The sequence below is a fragment of the Ovis canadensis genome, chromosome 6, assembly GCF_042477335.2.
Source record: "Ovis canadensis isolate MfBH-ARS-UI-01 breed Bighorn chromosome 6, ARS-UI_OviCan_v2, whole genome shotgun sequence".
Classification (NCBI taxonomy): Eukaryota; Metazoa; Chordata; class Mammalia; order Artiodactyla; family Bovidae; genus Ovis; species Ovis canadensis.
This window is the reverse complement of record NC_091250.1, coordinates 22,282,379-22,300,778: the sequence shown is the minus strand read 5'-3', so window position 1 is coordinate 22,300,778 and position 18,400 is coordinate 22,282,379. Positions and strand designations below refer to the sequence as shown.

The 18,400-nt window shown below is 39.6% G+C and overlaps 1 protein-coding gene and 1 long non-coding RNA gene across 5 annotated transcripts in view; one reads left to right on the top strand and one right to left on the bottom strand.

Moving 5' to 3' along the window:
• The window catches only part of LOC138442276 (uncharacterized), a 257,527-nt gene that overhangs the window by 37,058 nt on the left and 202,069 nt on the right, over positions 1-18,400 (bottom strand). For both annotated transcript variants that reach the window (XR_011257611.1, XR_011257613.1), the window contains one exon: positions 8,940-9,144. This is a non-coding gene — a long non-coding RNA (uncharacterized lncRNA). The remainder of the gene's footprint in view (positions 1-8,939; positions 9,145-18,400) is intronic.
• Positions 1-18,400, top strand: part of SYNPO2 (synaptopodin 2) — a 203,343-nt gene that overhangs the window by 141,518 nt on the left and 43,425 nt on the right. The window lies entirely within an intron of this gene.

Here is an 18,400-nt window from a genome sequence, read left to right as displayed (position 1 = left end):
CTGAAAGGAATCTGTGAAAGTGGATCTTAAATGTACACTCAGGCACAAGAGATCTCTTTTCACATCATTGTGAATAACAAGTAGATTGGGTCCCTCAACTGTAATTGTCGTCTATGGAGAATTTGCGAGAAACATCATTATGAGAGACAGTTGGAGGGGGCAGGAGGAGGGGAGGAGCGGATGGATAAAAGGGTGGGGGGAAGGAAGGACAGACAAATAAATGAAAGACAGAAATGGGAGATTACATTTTGCAGCAGATAATGTAACAGCTTTCCACTTCAGAGAGCTTTGTTCAGGAACTCTACCATGAACATTTTCATATGTTTCAGAGTATAGTACTTTGCACATACTATGTGCTTAATACATAATTTGTTGCTGGGTTAAAACAATCCTCATGGGTTCAGTGCCCCTCTCACTCTGATGATTCTCTGTAGTTATCAAGGCACGTCATATAAACAGCCTTTTAAGATAGAGGTTCAATTGCTAAGTTCTTCCCGTTCTCTGGAGCCAGCCTGGTGAAGGCAAGCCCAAAACAGTACCTGCTCTTGGAGACAACTCAGTACTTGGTGAATGGTTGAATGCCTTCAAAACTGAGGCTTTTTATTACTCTCTAAAGCAAACTCTGAATGAAAGCAAGTTTTAGCAAATATAAATGTGATCAAACAGTAAGAGAGATGTGTTACTATAAAAGATGGGTGCCAAACCATTTCATTTCAAAAAAAGGTATTGATTTGATATTTTCATTCAAATTCAGATTGTTTCATGAGAAGAGGAGGAGACTCAGTATCACGTAAATTGTCTTTTACAAACAATTTGTAAAATTAGTCAAGCACTGATTTGAATAAGTTAACATGGTTTATTTTTTTCCTTTAAAAGCATAATTTATACAGGATGTTGTGTAGTGTGCTCAATTACACCAAATGATTTTATACTGAACCTTAATTGATTAAAATACTTTAATGCATTTATTTGTCATTTGACTATTCAACTTCCTTCAAATATTAGAATATGCCATATTATGCTCAACTAATTTAATTAATGTGGATTTAATTTTTCCTATAAAATAAGGCTTGGTAATTCCATTTCTTTGCTTCAGGTTTATGTAATAATAGAGAGGAAATGGAAATGTCATCATATTTAGTTTCAAATGAAAATCAAGAACAAATGGAAATTCCTGCCTTCAGCATGTTAAATTTTATGAGCAAATAGAGAATACAAATTATACCTGAAGTAATAAAAATTTGAATGTGCTGTTATATTTGCATTATGCATTTAGTACAAGTATTGTCAAATGGTACTTGAAATTTTCATATGGCTGCAGGCTACACAGAATAGTGTCTGCATGATCTGATGAAGGGGTAATTTCTGGATTATAATTTTCCCCATAAGTAACCTTTAGCTGCACTCTAGTTTATATTATGTTTACCACTTCTAATCCAGAAAGTCTTGATTTTGGATCATCTCAGTTTTCAGAACCATAGAATTTATATAGTTAAAGTTCAGTTCAGTTTAGTCGCTCAGTCATGTCTGACTCTTTGCGACCCCATGAACTGCAGCACGCCAGGCATCCCTGTCCATCACCAACTCCCAGAGTCTACCCAAACCCATGTCCACTGAGTCGGTGATGCCATCCAATCATCTCATCCTCTGTTGTCCCCTTCTCCTCCTGTCTTCAATCTTTCCCAGCAACAGGGTCTTTTCAAATGAGTCAGCTCTTCGCATCAGGTGGCAAAAGTATTGGCATTTCAGCTTCAACATCAGTCCTTTCAATGAACACTCAGGACTGATCTCCTCTATGATGGACTGGTTGGATCTCCTTGCAGTCCAAGGGATTTGCAAAAGTCTTCTCCAGCACCAGAGTTTGAAAGCATCAATTCTTTGGCGCTCAGCTTTCTTCACAGTCCAACTCTCACATCCATACATGACCACTGGAGAAACCATAGCCTTGACTAGATGGACCTTAGTCGGCAAAGTAATGTCTCTGCTTTTGAATATGCTATCTAGGTTGGTCATAACTTTTCTTCCAAGGATTAAGTGTCTTTTAATTTCATGGCTGCAGTCACCATCTGCCATGATTTTGGAGCCCCCCAAAATAGAGTCTGACACTGTTTCTACTGTTTCCCCATCTATTTCCCATGAAGTGATGGGACCAGACGCCATGATCTTCCTTTTCTGAATGTTGAGCTTTAAGCCAACTTTTTCACTCTCCTCTTTTACTTTCATCGAGAGGCTTTTTAGTTCCTCTTCATTTTCTGCCATAAGGGTGGTGTCATCTGCATATCTGAGGTTATTGATATTTCTCCCGGCAATCTTGATTCCAGCTTGTATTTCTTCCAGTCCAGCGTTTCTCATGATGTACTCTGCATATAAGTTAAAGAAGCAGGGTGTAAGCGTCTTTTAATTTCATGGCTCCAATCACCATCTGCAGTGATTTTGGAGCCCCCAAAAATAAAGTCTGACACTGTTTCCACTGTTTCCCCATCTATTTGCCATGAAGTGATGGGACCGGATGCAATGATCTTCATTTTCTGAATGTTGAGCGTTAAGCCAACATTTTCACTCTCCTCTTTCACTTTCATCAATAGGCTCTTTCATTTTTCCTCACTTTCTGCCATAAGGATGGTGTCATCTGCATATCTGAGGTTATGGATATTTCTGCCAGCAATCCTGATTCCAGCTTGTGCTTCATCCAGCCCAGTATTTCACATGACATACACTGCATACAAGTTAAATAAGCAGGATGACAATATACAGCCTTGACGTACTCCTTTTCCTATTTGGAACCAGTCTGTTGTTCCATGACCAGTTCTAACAGTTGTTTCCTGACCTGCATACAGATTTCTCAGGAGGCAGATCAGGTGGTCTGGTATTCCCATCTCTTGAAGAATTTTCCAGTTTATTGTGATCCACACAAAAGGCTTTGGCATAGTCAATAAAGCAGAAATAGATGTGTTCCTGGAACTCTCTTGCTTTATCTGTGATCCAGCAGATGTTGGCAATTTGATCTCTGGTTCCTCTGCCTTTTCTAAATCCAGCTTGAACATCTGGAAGTTCATGGTTCACATACTGTTGTCATCTGGCTTGGAGAATTTTGAGCATTACTTTGCTAGCAAGTGAGATGAGTGCAATTGTGTGGTAGTTTCAACATTCCTTGGCATTGCCTTTGGGATTGGAATGAAAACTGACCTTTTCCAATCCTGTGGCCACTGCGGAGTTTTCCACATTTGCTGGCATATTGAGTGCAGCACTTTCACAGCATCATCTTTTAGGATTTGAAATAGCTCACTGGAATTCCATCACCTCTACTTGCTTTGTTCGTAGTGATGCGTCCTAGGGCCCACTTGACTTCCCATTCCAGGATGTCTGGCTCTAAGTGAATGATCACACCATTGTGATTGTCTGCGTCATGAAGATCTTTTTTGTACAGTTCTTCTGTGTATTCTTGCCACCTCTTCTTAATATCTTCAGCTTCTGTTAGGTCCATGCCATTTCTGTCCTTTATTGAGCCCATCTCTGCATGAAATGTTCCCTTGGTATCTCTAATTTTCTTGAAGAGATCTCTAGTCTTTCCTGTTTTATTGTTTTCCTCTAATTCTTTGCATTGATCACTGAGGAAGGCTTTCTTTTCTCTCCTTGCATATCTTTCCTTTTCTCCTTTGCTTTTCGCTTCTCTTCTTTTCACAGCTATTTGTAAGGCCTCCTCAGACAGCCATTTTGCTTTTTTGCATTTCCTCTTCTTGGGAATGGCCTTGATCCCTGTCTTCTGTGCAATGTCATGAACCTTCGTCCATAGTTCATCAGGCACTCTGTCTATCAGGTCTAGTCCTCTAAATCTATTTCTCACTTCCACTGATAATCTTAAGGGATTTGGTTTATAGTTAAAGGACGTGCCAAAAAACCTGAAAATAAAGACCATAAACTCATTTTCTCAGTCTCATTGAAAAGTATGGTTATTTTGAAGCTCAAAAGAGTTACCACAGTCTCTTGGAAGAAGTCACTCAATAAAGATCTGTCTTTAAGTCACTCACTCTCTCTCACACACACACACATACACAGAACTGATTGGCCCCCAGTATATTTCCTTATAGTATTGTATAGAAAATAATACCAGGTATCAAAGAACAGGCTTCAAGGTTCCCTGGGAAGTTTGCTAAAAATGCACATACATAGGTCCCAGGCAATAAGATTTGGTTTTTGTGGAAGAGAGGGGAATAAAAACTGGATTTTTGCATTCAAAATTCCTCTCCAGAGTCTGATGTTCCTGAAGGTTATAAACCCCTGTCCTAGAGGGCCATCACTGGTTGACGAGCCTTTAGTACAGGACAGTCTTGAATCCTAATGTGTATGTATATCAATCACTGGGGATCTTAAAATTCAGATGTTGGTTCATCTGGGTTGAGGGATAGAATTCTGTGGTTCTAACAAGTCCCCAGGTGGCTCCAATGTTGCTTGTCTGTGAATCTCACTAAAAATAGCAAAGATGGGATTTTTCTAGCCATTTTGTAGGTGAGCTAACAGGTATTTGTTTTGAAGTGTTCTACAAGATGCTGCTGTTGCTATTTAGTAGCTATGTCATGTCCAACTCTGCGACCGCATAGACTGTAGCCCTCCAGACTCCTCTGTCCATGGAGTTTTCCAGACAAGAATACTGGAGTGGGTTGCCATTTCCTCCTCCAGGGAATCTTCCTGACCCAGGGATTGAAACTGTATTTATAGTATCTCCTGCATTGGCAGGCAGAATTTTTACCACTAGTACCACCCGAGAAGCCCTTATGTTAATAAATGAATATTGTTTAGTCCCTAAGTCAAGTCCGACTATTTTGTAAACCCATGAAATATGAACTCCCCAGGTTGGTAGGTACCCAGTATGCTACTGGAGATCAGCGGAGAAATAACTCCAGAGAGAATGAAGAGCGGGAGCCAAGGCAACAGTACCCAGTTGTGGATGTGACTGGTGATGGAAGTGAAGTCCGATGCAGTAAAGAGCAGTACTGTATAGGAACCTGGAATGTTAGGCGCACAAATCAGGGCAAATTGGAACTGTTCAAACAGGAGATGGCAAGCGTGAACATTGACATTTTAGGAATCAGTGAACTAAAATGGACTGGAATGGGTGAATTTAACTCAGATGACCATTATATCTACTACTGTGGGCAAGAATCCCTTAGAAGAAATGGAGTAGCCATCATAGTCAACAAAAGAGTCTGAAATGCAGTACTTGGATACAATCTCAAACACGATAGAATGATCTCTGTTCAATTCCAAGGCAAACCATTCAACATCACAGTAATCCAAGTCTATGCCCCGACCTGTAATGCTGAAGAAGCTTAAGTTGAATGGCTCTATGAAGACCTAAAAGACCTTCTAGAACTAACACCCAAACAAGATGTCCTTTTCATTATAGGGGACTGGAATGCAAAAGTAGGAAGTCAAGAAATACGTAGAGTAGCAGGCAAATTTGGCCTTGGAGTACAGAATGAAGCAGGGCAAAGGCAAATAGAGTTTTGACAAGAGAACGCACTGGTCATAGCAAACACCCTCTTCCAACAACATAAGAGAAGACTATACACATGGACATCACTAGATGGTCAACACTGAAATCAGATTGATTATATTCTTTGCAGCCAAAGACAGAGAAGCTCTATACAGTCAGCAAAAACAAGACCAGGAGCTGACTGTGGCTGAGATCATGAACTCCTTATTGCCAAATTCAGACTTAAATTGAAGAAACTAGGGAAAACCACTAGACCATTCAGGTATGACCTAAATCACATCCCTAACGGTTATACAGTGGAAGTGAGATATAGATTCAAGGGATTAGATCTGATAGAGTACCTGAAAAGTATGGACAGAGGTTCAGACATAGTACAGGAGGCAGGGATCAAGACCATCACCAAGAAACAGAAATGCAAAAAGGCAAAATTGTTGTCTGAGGAGGCCTTACAAATAGCTGTGAAAAGACGAGAAGCGAAAGGCAAAGGAGAAAAGGAAAGATATACCCATTTGAATTCAGAGTTCCAAAGAACAGCAAGGAGAGATAAGAAAGGCTTCCTCAGTGATCAATACAAAAAATTAGAGAAAAACAATAAAATGGGAAAGACTAGAGATCTCTTCAAGGAAATTAGAGATACCAAGGGTACATTTCATGCAGAGATGGGCTCAATAAAGGACAGAAATGGTACGGACCCAACAGAAGCTGAAGATATTAAGAAGAGGTGGCAAGAATACACAGAAGAACTGTACAAAAAAAGATCTTCATGACCCAGATAATCACAATGATGTGATCACTCACTTAAAGCCAGACATCCTGGAATGTGAAGTCAAGTGGGCCTTAGGAAGCATCACTACAAACAAAGCTAGTGAAGGTGAATTCCAGTGGAATTCCAGTGTGGAATTCCAGTTTAGCTATTTCAAGTCCTAAAAGATGATGCTGTGAAAGTGCTGCACTCAATATGCCAGCATATTTGGAAAACTCAGCAGTGGCCACAGGACTGGAAAAGGTCAGTTTTCATTCCAAATCCCAAAGAAAGGCAATGCCAAGGAATGTTCAAACTGCTGCATAATTGCACTCATCTCACACACTAGCAAAATAATGCTCAGAATCCTCCAAGCCAGATGACAACAGTATGTGAACCATGAACTTCCAGGTGTTCAAGCTGGTTTTAGAAAAGGCAGAGGAACCAGAGATCAAATGGCCAACATCTGCTGGATCATCAAAAAAGCAAGAGAGTTCCAGGAACACATCTATTTCTGCTTTATTGACTATGCCAAAGCCTTTGACTGTGTGGATCACAAAAAACTGGAAAATTCTTCAAGAGATGGGAATACTAAACCACCCGACCTGCCTCCTGAGAATCTGTATGCAGGTCAGGAAACAACAGTTAGAACTGGACATGAAACAACAGACTGGTTCCAAATAGGGAAAGGAGTACGTTGAGGCTGTATACTGTCACCCTGCTTATTTAACTTATATGCAGAGTATGTCATGAATACTGCTGGAGTGGAAGAGACACAAGCTGGAATCAAGATTGCTGGGAGAAATATCAATCACCTCAGATATGCAGATGACCCCACCCTTATGGGAGAAAGTGAAGAAGTAAAGAGCCTCTTGAAGAAAGTGAAAGAGGAGAGTGAAAAAGGTAGCTTAAAGCTCAACATTCTGAAAACTAAGGTCATGGATCTGGTCCCATCATTTCGTGGCAAATAGATGGAGAAACAGTAGAAATGATGGCTGATTTTATTTTTCTGGACTCCAAAATCACTCCAGATGTTGACAGCCATGAAATTAAAAGATGCTTGCTCCTTGGAAGAAAAGTTATGACCAACATAGACAGCTTTTAAAAGGCAGAGACATTCCTTTACCAACAAAGGTCCATCTAGTCAAAGCTATGGTTTTTCCTGTAATCATGTATGGATGTGAGAGTTGGACGACATAGAAAGCTGAGCACCGAAGAACTGATGCTTTTGAACTGTGGTGTTGGACAAGACTCTTGAGAGTCCCTTGGACTGCAAGGATATCCAACCAGTCCATCCTAAAGGTAATCAGTCCTGAATATTCACTGGAAGTACTGATGTTGAAGCTGAAACTCCAGTACTTTGGCCAACTGATCTGAAGAGCTGACTCATATGAAAAGGCCCTGATGCTTGGAAAGATTGAAGGCAGGAGGAGAAGGGGACAACAGAGGATGAGATGGTTGGATGGCACCACTGACTCAATAGACATGAGTTTAGGTAAACTCTGGGAGTTGGTGATGGACAGAGTAGCCTGGCGTGCTGCAGTCCAGGGGTCACAAAGAATCGGACTTGACTGAGCGACTGAACTGAACTGAACTGGTGGATTGTAGCCCATCAGGCTCCTCTGTCCATGGGATTTCTGAGGCAAGAATACTGGAGTGAGTTCCCATTTCGTTCTTCAGGGTATCTTCCTGACCCTGGGATCAACCCAACTCTCCTGCATTGGCAGGCAGATTCTTTACCACTAAGCCTTGGGGGAAGCCCATTCTACAAGATACTGGAGTGGTAATGGGAGACAGCATTGTGTTCTTCCAGACAGCTGGAAGATAATTCATCCAGCAAGCGCTGACTAAGCATTCACTGCATGTCAGGTTCTTAGATCTTTGTGTTTCTGACTCGCCTTGGCCTTTCCTCATGAGGCTCACATTTGTGTCCTTTGGAAAACCTTACCCCCTCCAATGATCCTTGGCTGTATATCCCTGCTGCGTGTTCCCACTGCATATTACGTTACCTTTAATCACAGGAGTTGTCATACTTGGTTATAATTATCTACGTTTTGTTTATCTTAGAATATAAAGCTTTTGAGGGCACTTCAAACCTCAGAACTCCATCCCTGAGAGACAAGCACTGACTATGTAGGACAATTACTAAACCAATTAATTAAATGAGGTAATGGAAGCAAAGCCTCAAGTTCCAACTAACTCCATTTCCTTTGTAAATTCTACAATGACCTCCAGCTAAGTGAAGAGGGCGTAGCTGAGGGCTCTTGCCTACCTCTGCAAGGCTCCCTCTGGCTGGCTCTGACTGACCAAGAAATTTTTGGCCAGTTGATGACAATCTTGTAGTCTCTCGTCAATCAGAAATAAATAGGAGAAGTATTAGTCAATCCCAGCAAGGAGCATGACTAGTTTTAAAATGCATCAACGGAAGATGGGTGTGTGTCTTATGTGGACACAGAGGGCACTTGGCATGACCTGATTTCTCTTCTTGAAGTACAGGATTTGGAAGTCACTCCCACAGCCCAGGTAAGCTCATGTGGAGCTGCCAAGGCAGACGGAGAGCGCAGGAAGCTGCAGCGGCACCTGTGGTAGTGTCTCAGCTCCAGTGCCCCACGCTGCTTCTGCTCATGTGCTTATCTCCGTAAATTGCAGCCAGACCCACATTTGGTGAAGTTGTATGTTTTACTGGTTGCCTTGTGACCTTACCTCTCGTGGGGCCAAGGGAATGATGGCAAAATGGAGTGACTGGCAGGAGCAGCTGCAGAGTTGCTGGTGTGGCCATCCCCTTTGCTGGGGAAAACTCAGTTATCTCTGATGTCCAGTATCCAATAGAACCATTTTTTTTTTCCCCCCACAGATACACTGGGAATTTCGCATTCATCCACATGATACTTTTGGAGTAATTTCAAACCTAAAAGAGATGACAAAGAAAGAATACATAGAAATTAGTAGGCTTGGGAGCAACTATTGGCCCATTGCTGAAAGAAGTTGAAATAGACTTTTGGATAAAATTAAATTTACTCATTTTTTGTTGTTGTTCGGTTGCTAGGTCGTGTCCGACTGTTTTTAATCCCATGGACTGTAGCCTGCCAGGCTCCTCTGTTCATGGGATTTCCCAGGCAAGAATACTGAAATGGGTTGCCATTTCCTTCTCCAGGGGATCTTACTGACCCAGGGATCGAACCCGTGTCTCCTGCATTGGCAGGCAGATTCTTTACCGCTGAGCCACCAGGGAAGCCATATTGATATATATTTAGCACATATTTATTGCATGCCTATATGTGAAGGAGACCAGCCCTGGGATTTCTTTGGAAGGAATGATGCTAAAGCTGAAACTCCAGTACTTTGGTCACCTCATGCGAAGAGTTGACTCATTGGAGAAGACTCTGATGCTGGGAGGGATTGGGGGCAGGAGGAGAAGGGGATGACAGAGGATGAGATGGCTGGATGGCATCACTGACTCGATGGACGTGAGTCTGAGTGAACTCCGGGAGTTGGTGATGGACAGGGAGGCCTGGTGTGCTGCGATTCATGGGGTCGCAGAGAGTCGGACATGACTGAGCGACTGAACTGAACTGATATGTGTAAGACATATATTGGGCTATAAAAGAATCAAAGATATTTGAACTGCAGTTACAGCTCTCAGTGAATTTCGACTAGCCAGCCAGTAGTTTGGAAACTGAGAAGAAGTTATTTTCAAACACCCTTGACACTCCAGCCCAGTTCTCCTCTCTCAGACAATCTGGGTTGAAACTGCTTGTTCCTGTGTTTCTCCAGATCACCAGAGTGGTCTTTTATTGGGATTCATGGCTGTAGCATGAGCTCTTAGCACATTCTTTTAAAATGTATCCCTTCCTGGCTTCTGTCAGCCTTTCTTCCCTAGGCTGGACCTTACTTTGGTTTGTCCCTGCATTGTGTTTGATGGAATTTCCTTTTCTCAAACTCAGACACCCAAGAGGCTAAGGATGCATATCATGTATCCCGATCCCTTTAGATGTTGTGGTTGTTGTTGCTCAGTCGACAAGTCACGTCTGACTCTTCGCGACTCCATGAGCTGTAGCACGCCAGGCTCCCCCATCCTTCACTGTCTCCTGAAGTGTGCTCAGATTCATGTGCATTGACTCGCTCATGCTATATAACCATCTCATCCTCTGCCACCCCTTTCTCCTTTTGCCATCAATCTTTCCCAGCATCAGGGTCTTTTCCAGTGAGTCAGCTCTTTGAATCAGGTGGCCAAAGTATTGGAGTTTCTGCAACAGTGCTTCCAATGAATATTCAGGGTTGATTTCCTTTAGGATTGACTGGTTTGATCTCCTTGCAGTCCAAGGGATTCTCAAGAGTCTTCTCCAGCACCAATTCAAAAGCATCAATTCTTTGGTGCTCAGCCTTCTTTATGGTCCAACTGTCATATCCAAAAATGACTACTGGAAAAACCATAGCTTTGACTATATGGACTTTTTAGTTGGCAAAGGGATGTGTTTGCTTTTTAATATGCAGCCTAGGTTTGTCATAGCTTTCTTTCCAAGGAGAAAGTGTCTTTTCATTTCATGGCTGAAATTAAATTCACCATCTTTTAATTTCACCATCTGCAGTGATTTTGGAGCCCAAGAAAATAAAATCTGCCACTGCATCCAATTTTTTGTCTTCTGTTGGCCATGAAGTGATGGGACTGGATGCCATGATCTTAAGTTTTTGAATGCTGAGTTTTAAGCCAGCTTTTTCACTCCCCTCTTTCATCCTCATCAAGAGGCTCTTGTTCCTCTTCACTTTCTGTCACTAGAGTGGTGTCATCTGCATGTTGAGGTTGTTGATATTTCTCCTGTTTGATGAGTAGTTCTCAAAGTGTGGTCTGCAGACTTCTAGGGCCTCTGAGATGCTTTCAGTGGATCTGTGAGGTCAAAATGATTTTCAAAATGGTACCAAAGACTGTGTTTTTTTGTTTTCATTTTTTTTTTTTTTTTACTGTGTTGACATTTGCTCTGATGGTGTAAAAGCGATGATACCTTAGCATTTGAGGCGGTACTAGGAGTCCTTGTATTCATCACTGTCATTGTTTCACTTAAGAAACAAGATGGCGGTTTCACATAAGAATGTCCTTGACAAAGCAGTGAAACGTTTGCATTTTATTAAATTTATAGCACATATCTTTTAATATTTTGTGTGACAAAATGAAAACACATGTATGGCATTTTGAATGTTTTGAGGAAGCACTTGCACAATTTTTTGCACTGCAAGCTCAATCAGTGATTTTTTTTCATAGAACATCACTTTTACTTTAAAGACTGACTGACAAACTACAATTATTTAGACTTGGGTATTCAGTGGACTTCTAGAAAATGAGCAAAGTGAGCTTGTCACTTCAAGAAAAACAACTGACAGTATTTGTGTATTTTCAAGGGAAAATCAGAAAGTTGCACCTGCCACCATGAATCTGACAACTTCCCAATACTTAAAGATACCAAAGAGTGGGACATGATTTAGTGACTAAACAACAACCACAGCACTCAACATTTCTCTGATGAGGTCATTGATGATATTAAGGAGTGTGATTTTGTATATCGTACACTACATGGGGCTGCAAACAGGTGGACATGACTCAGCAACTAACACACACATGCACATGATTAAATGTATCAACATTTAGACCATCTGCATAATTCATTGAACCAATATTTTCTAAATGACTCGTGTATAATGTAACAGAATCATGCATAGGTCAAAGATCTATCCAAAGTGCAAAAGAGACTGGGGGATTTTAATTCAACGAAGCATGAAAAGTTCATGGCTATGATTTCAGATTCTACATTGTAGCTTGAGAAACTGTCATTTACTGAGTTTGATGTAGTGTCATAGAGTATCCAAAGTTATCTGAAGGGCTGTTAAAATACCCTGCCCCGTTCTAACTGCATATCTGTGTGAAGCGAGATCTTCATACACTTCAGTTAACACAGTGTAACACAACAGCATGAATGCAAACGCGCAGGAGAGAATCCAGCTGTCTTGTGTTAAGCTCAGACATTAAAACAATTTAACAGAAATGCAACACCCATATCACTGTATTCATCAAATTATCTTAGTGTCAGAAAACATGGTTATTTTTCATAAAATATTTGTGTTAACATACTATTGGATTGACAAAAAGTTCGTTTGGGTTTCCTATAAAAATGAACTTTTTGGCCCACTAAAATTACTGAATTTTAAAATTAATAAATCAATTATAGATCTTTTTATTTCTAACATGGTAAATACCAGTAGATAGAACTCACAAGGACAAAATATTTTTTTAGGTCCTCAATTATTTTTGAGAGTGTAAATAAGTCTTTAGACTAAAATGGTTGAGAGCTGCTGCCTTAGGTCACACACTTTTATATACTAATGATTGATTACATGAACTTCCAGTTAACTAAAACTTTGGAGGATATCATTCCAATTGGCCCTTCTATGAAAAGCATAGTCCTTGATTAACATTCCTGGGCCCCCTGTATCAGGATATCTAGAGCTATGGAAAAAGAGATACATTTTTCAGAGTACATGAGACATATTCACATCTGAAATTAAATAATTTCGGTAAAAACAGCAATACAGGCAAAGTATTCAGGACCTCAGAATATGAATTCTAATCCAGTTCTCTATTAATGTAGCAATACCTTAGGCCTAGTTCTACCTTTAAATAGAAAAACTTCTGTTTTATTTGTTTGGAAAGATATTCTTTCTAAAAGATGTCATATTTTTTCTACATCTAATCAACCTACTGCAATGATTTAAATATTTTAAATGACTTGTGATCATTATTATTAATTCCTATTATTTTACTCAAATACATAGAGGCACTAAGTCTCATTGAGCATGTGGAAGTTTTTTATACTTTAATTAAATGTATTCTGAGTTTGTTGTTTTTTTTTAAGATTTTCATGTGTTTTTAAATGTTGGCTTTTACTTTCTTGCTTTGGTGTTGTCTTAACTGTAACATCCTTTAACAAAGTTCATGCTTGCCTCTCCATTTCTAATTTTCTGTAAACCAAACAAAAAAGCTTATTAGAATTGTATAAAATTGAGCAAATAGACTGAAAAAAGATCCCAGATACTTAGAGTGAGGTACAGAAGTTTTAGGTAACTGTATTTTTAACTGTATTTTAACCACTCAAAATACTGTTGAGTATACTTACAGGTTTTTTGGATAGCTAAATTCTTAATAGATGAGGTATTGCAGCATAGTAAACATTTGGTTAATAGTTGGGTGTACAGTTAATAAATATAAACAGAGACTTGAGAAACCCAAATGGTGAGTGCTAGCTTTATTCTTTTCTGAGTCTTCCTAATTATACTACTTATTTATCTAATCTTTTAGGCTTTACATGTGCTTTTTTAAAATGAGGTCTTGAAAAAAAATTTTTTTTAATTCTGTGTAAATATTTATAAAAAGAATGTGCATACAGTTCAAAGCCTTTGTGCAATCTTTCAGAATTTAATCCAACAAACACGTAGACAGGGACATGTCCTACATAAGGCTCTGGGCCCATCAGGGTTTTTCTGAAAGAGCTGGGATGTTTACATTCTTTGGAAGGAAAGAAGAGCAGAGAATACCATTCCATATTTGTACTTGTTGGTTTTCTAGCATGGTGGCTGCTTTATAACAGCTCATAGCGCTTACACTGTGGCATCGTTTCTGCCTGTGGAATCACATTGGTATGCAGATTCTTAAGTATGCAGCCCCCATGGATTAAGGCCCTCATTCCTGTCAAAGAGAGTTATTTACTTCAGGAATTTTTCCAAAGTTGCTACCAGGAATACTTTTTACTTTTATGGTGACTTGGTCCCTAAGGATAAAGACAGTCATCCAAAAGGAAAACTTTTTGCCAAGTAGCTGGACATATATTTACTGGGCAGAACAGAAAAGGTCCTAATCTTCGTCAGTTTGAGAACAGATTATTGAGTGTGGATTCCTAGTGTCTACTTGTATTTTGCACCCAAGACCTGACTTGTATATAGTTGAAGAATTCTTTTCACTAGACAATTCGCGTAATTTAATTTCTTATTAAGTTCTTCACCTACTTATCAATGCTTTAGTGGAGAAAAGCCTTGCTTAATTTTAGGAATTATCTATTCTTCTTTTAGAACATTTGTCTGGACAACAGTAGATGCCGATCGTCATTTCACTTTATTCCTTCTAAGTTCTTCACAGACTCATATTAAGTTCCTAGTGAATACTCTACAGTGGCTTTTCTGAAACTTCCTTGCTTGTCCTCAAGCTTTAATCCCCCTCTGTTCTCCTCCTTTATTCTTGGCAGACGGTGACCCCATGCAAGTTATCTAGTATAAGTTCCAGCACTGTCCTGTCTGTCTTGAAATACCAGCATTTGTGTCCATCTTTTTTTCCTTTTCTGTATCTGAGAAACAGTTGCCCTTTTACCTCTTGTCTTTTTTTTACCTTCTATGTTTGCCCTTAATTCTATCTTTCTGTATCAGCTCACAGTTCATTTGCAGGAAATAGATGCCTCTCTAGTTATTTTAGGGAGAAAAGGAATGTAAGTGCTTATAGAATTGTTGAAAGCTCTGGAAAGACAGGGCCTCCAGAAAAGGCTTCAGACAAGCACTGCAGACCTGGCTATCCAAGGGATTGGCAACATTTGCCACAATCAGGAAATTAAGGAGTCGAAGCTATTGGGCTGGCCCAGCACTGGGTCTAGGGTTACATGCCTTAGCTGTGATCTGGGATTAAGATGCTGCCCAGTAGAACTGCTGTATCCAGAGTATCAGTCATTTCCACCAGATCTGCAGCAGCAAGATGGATGCCTTACATCTAATTCCTCTCTTTGCTTAATTCAGTTTCAAGCACAAATTTCTTACAGGTACACCTTCTTGTTGAAATTAAATCACACCTAGAACCTAAGCTGAAGGAAAGTCTGGGCAATATTATTTTATCTCCTTTGCTTCTGCTGCACACAAGACACTTTCCAAGGGGCTTGAGACAAAAGTCAAGCAATCCATTTAACTGTTTGCCAGTCTTTTCAACTTACTGACTTTTGATTTACTCAGTTACTAGTTCTATTTCTTATTTATTTATCCCAGTCTAGAGATATTTCCTCCGGAGAAGGCAATGGCAACCCACTCCAGTACTCTTGACTGGAAAATCTCATGGACGGAGGAGCCTCGTAGGCTGCAGTCCGTGGGGTCGCTAAGATTCAGATATGACTGAGCGACTTCACTTTTCACTTTTCACTTGCACGCATTGGAGAAGGAAACGGCAACTCACTCCAGTGTTCTTGCCTGGAGAATCCCAGGGACAAGGGAGCCTGGTGGGCTGCCGTCTATGGGGTCGCACAGAGTCAGACATGACTGAAGCGACTCAGCAGCAGCAGATATTTCCTCAACCTATTTTTCCATTTCACTGTTTGCATTTCTGCACTAAATTCCAAGATTTTTTACTTCCTACTATTAATATTTTTCTTGGGTTGTTATTATTTTTATTACATGGTGTGCTGGTCCTTATTGTTTTCTTTTGCCTTGTCATCCTGAAATTGTTATATTCCTATTGATTTCCAAAAATATTGTGCCACCGTAAACATGACTTCCCAACTTGTGTACTCGCTTTTGGTACTAGAAAATCCCTCAGCAGGGGCTGAGGTTGGATTTTGGAATCTGGATAGGAAACCCATTAAAAGTAGGATTATTTGCTTACTTCTAAAACCTTAACTATACATCATTGCTGCACCTTCCACTGACCATTCTGACCATTTTTCTGGACAGCTGATGAATACGGGGTTACCTAAGTCTTCAGTTTAAGAGCCACTTGGGGTGAGGGAATGCTTATTAAATTTTGTCTCAGAAGTATGAGGTAAGTTTTGCCAAAAGCCTGAAGTGGAAAACTGAAGAAGGGCTGGGGCTTCAGAAGGAGCTACTTGATCATAGACTACTTTCCAGATTTCCTCAAAATGCTTTTACTTGTCTGAGATCATGTCTTTCATCCTGTCTTGATTATCCTTAGGCCCCAAGACTTTATTTTATGGATTAAGAATAGCCTTGCATGGGATAGGCTTATTTACACTAATTTTCTCTTTCCTTTTCATGTATTTGAATACATATAGTAGTGGAATTTCAGGAGGAGATTGTCTTGGTTCTACCACTCACTCTGACATCTTTCAAGTGGGCTTGTCAATGAGCTGTATGTGAAAATACAACCCATGAGTAAAGACTGAGTTTTGCTGACACAAATCTGACACAACTGATATGTCACAGACAATATACAGAATAGTTTAAGTCCAGGGTTCCATGAGAACTCAAATCTTGTGCTTGCCTTCTAGTCAGCTCTAGAAGATGTGGAAATCGAGCAATAGTAAGTTAATAGAAAAGGAGCTTCTTAAAATCTTACCAGGGAATTATTTATCATAAAAGTAAAAGCTGATACTCTTCTCAGATTTTATTCACAAAGTGAAATAATGTTAAATTTCTCACAGAAGCCTTAACTTTACATTTTCACTTGGTTTCAGTAAAATAAATCTTACCTGACATGGGTCAAGAGGTTGTAGGCAATAGGACATAGTATTTTTTAAAGATTTACATTACCAGTATTTCTCTTAGTTATGTATCTGATTAAATTGAGAGACACTGAAGGGGAAAATAGTATTTATGGACAGAAGCTCACTCATCTGATTAATGTATTAGGTGTGGAATGAGGTCTCTAAGGGAATGTTTTCAAAGAAAGGGAATTATATCACATGCTCACATAAGTATGTTGTACCAAATCACAGTTTGTAAAAGACAGTTTTACTCAATTTTGAATCTGTAACGTATTATTTTACAAATAGTCATAATATCAACTATTTAAAAATTAAAGATTGAAAAATCTTTAAAGATTAATATAGATAAAGCTCTTGAAATAATAAAAGAAGAAAAAGGAAAACAAAATAAACAAAGTCTGTCTTTCTCAACACTGGTTTATAGACTGACCAGGCAAGTTTTTCTCCTTCTCTAGTCTTTTCCATTTCCTCCCTGACTGTATACACTGTATGTCAATTGTTTCTACACTTCTCTCTCTCTCTTCATTCTAGGGTTCATGGTATAGACGTTAGACTATTGATGAGGAAGGCAATTTATGTGGTGGTTTAGTTGCTAAGTCGTGTCCAACTCTTGCGACCCCATGGACAAAAGCCCGCCAGGCTCTTCTTTCCCTGGGATTTTCCAGGCGAGGATACTGGGGTGGGTTGCATTTCCTTCTCCGGGGGATCTTCCTGACCAGGGATGAAACCTGGGTTTCCTGCATTGCAGGCAGATTCTTTACCAAGTGAGCTACCAGGGAATCCCTGTGATTAGAAACACAAGCTCTGAAGTCAGAATTCCCGTGTTCAATTTCTGGTCTTAGCTGCATAATTTTAGGCAAAGTACCTCACTTTTCTAAGTCTCTGGTTTCCTCTCCATAAAAATGAGGGTAGTGACAGGCCATCTGAACATATACAAGTAGAAGTACATTGATACTTCTCATCAAAGTTTTCTGGAGACAAATGATTTAAGGAAGTAAAGAGCTTAGTATTGTTAAGTGCTCAATTTTAAAAAGCCACTAATATTTACATATTTATATCATTACTTCTTCTGGGAGACAATAAATAGGTTGGTGTTCATCCACAATTCAGTTATAAAATATGTACTTACAGAGGAAAAGACAGATGAAAAATTATTTCTCTTAGATTATGATGAGCTAATACCAAGTATATGTATAAAAACTGAAAATAAATCTAGATATTTTCAAACATCTTATAGACAAATTCTATTGGCATGTTCTTTCTGTGTGTGTGTGTGTGTGTATTTGTGTGTTGTGTGTGTATAGGAAGTCAATGCATTCTTATTCAGTAATCCCTTCTTGAGCACCTCTGTGAGGTGTATGTACATCATGGAACTTAACATATATTATTTCTGATCCTTATTAACCCTCAAGAGAGATCAGATTTATTAGTTTTATTTTACATTTTGGAAAACTAGAGCTTAAGAAGGTAATGCAACTCATCTGACTAAGTTCAGAGGGTTAGTAAGCACTGGGGCCGCACGTTTGAAACCTATGCCTTCTTTCATCAGAGCTGGTGGTCTCTTCCACTAGGACACATATTTTATGAATCTAGGCCTAATGGCCTGAGGAGAGGACTGGTTGATAAGTTCATTCATAGAGATTCAGCATT